The sequence below is a fragment of the Helobdella robusta genome (genome assembly GCF_000326865.2).
Source record: "Helobdella robusta unplaced genomic scaffold HELROscaffold_479, whole genome shotgun sequence".
Taxonomy (NCBI): Eukaryota; Metazoa; Annelida; class Clitellata; order Rhynchobdellida; family Glossiphoniidae; genus Helobdella; species Helobdella robusta.
In genome coordinates this window covers 6522-6745 of record NW_008705214.1, presented here as the reverse complement: position 1 = coordinate 6745, position 224 = coordinate 6522, and positions in this window count along the sequence as shown.

Here is a 224-nt window from a genome sequence, read left to right as displayed (position 1 = left end):
TTACCTGTTACTGGGTATATATAAATAGGGTGTTTTTTTTCAATATGGCATAACCAGCTCCAAGTTCTATATACATATTTGCAACTCCTGATCAGTAACGTACCAATAATTTTTTAAACATTATATAATATAAAAACATCATTGAAAAATATGGCCACGAGATACGTTGAAGATAATGACATCTATGCTCCATACAGATTTGAAGCACAAGACACCACTGTCAA